Genomic DNA, 1,104 nt, shown 5'->3' on the forward strand with positions numbered 1-1,104 from the left:
CCGGCCCCACCCCCACGGCCACCCCAGCCTGGTGGCCCCCGAAGCCCCCGACCCGCAGACAGCATCGGGCACAGGACACACTCTTCCCCAGCACATGCTGCCCACGACAGGAGGATGGAGAGGGAAAGGTCTGGGGGCCCTCTGGCCATGCCCCAAAGCCGGGTGGGCTCAGCCTGCCCGCCCCTTTCCCCCCTCCAAGCCCCTGCGAGGCAGCGCTTTAACCCACACCCGAGCGGTAAGAAATTTCCAAGAAATCAGGACTATTTCTGGCAGCAAGATTGATGAAACAGAACTAGGGCAGCGTTTTCCATGCAGAAAAACAACGTCTCCCCATAGCCAAGGCTATTTATAACCCCTGGGAATGACGGGCTCCACTATTTCTGGCTTGGGGGCTAGCGGGGGACTCGGTGACGCTGCCCCGGCGCCTGGCCGCTGCAGAGAGGTGCTGGCATTCCCAAGGTCCCGGCACGTGCCGTGGCAGGCGCCGGGCCCCAGGGCCGGGCAAAGGCGGGTGGGGTTGCCTTTTGGGACTTTTTGGTCCCCAGCTGGTGGTATCGATCCAGCCCCATCGATCCCTGTAATGCACGGGGCAGGCAGCGGGGCAGAGCCCGGCACTAATGTCCCCTCGGGGAAGGGGATGGGATGCGGGAGCTGGCAGGGGCTGGCAGGGTCCCCCAGGGCCATGTGCACGTAGCTGCCAGGCGAGGCTCACGCCAAACACGCGGGGTCACTCCTCAAGGACATGGGAGTTTCCTACAGCTGCTGGGTGGGTTGGGGGATGCTCCGGAGAGCGCAAAGATGTTCAGAGCCGCTGCTCCAGCCGTGAAGCTGCCATTCCCCTGACCCAGCCTCCTCTGCCCGCCTGTGAAGCCAACACATGTCATGATGGGGCTGAACTTGGAGTCCCGCGTGTCCCTTCTTGCACGCTAAGACCTCAAGCTCCTGAGGACAGGCTTGAGCTGCCCGGGCTCTTGGCACAGACCCAGCGCCATGGCATCACCCCACGCCCAGCCCCGTGCCATGGTGAGCCGAAGCAGCTCCTCTGGCGGCCGTGGTGCCATGGGAAACACCGCGGTCTCCAGCGCGGTCCAGGAATGGCTCCCG

The 1,104-nt window shown here is 64.7% G+C and overlaps 1 protein-coding gene across 1 annotated transcript in view; it reads right to left on the reverse strand.

Moving 5' to 3' along the window:
• The window catches only part of ABR (active BCR-related), a 25,508-nt gene that overhangs the window by 3,943 nt on the left and 20,461 nt on the right, over positions 1–1,104 (reverse strand).

The sequence above is a fragment of the Charadrius vociferus genome, unplaced genomic scaffold (assembly GCF_000708025.1).
Source record: "Charadrius vociferus isolate BGI_N301 unplaced genomic scaffold, ASM70802v2 scaffold793, whole genome shotgun sequence".
Classification (NCBI taxonomy): domain Eukaryota; kingdom Metazoa; phylum Chordata; class Aves; order Charadriiformes; family Charadriidae; genus Charadrius; species Charadrius vociferus.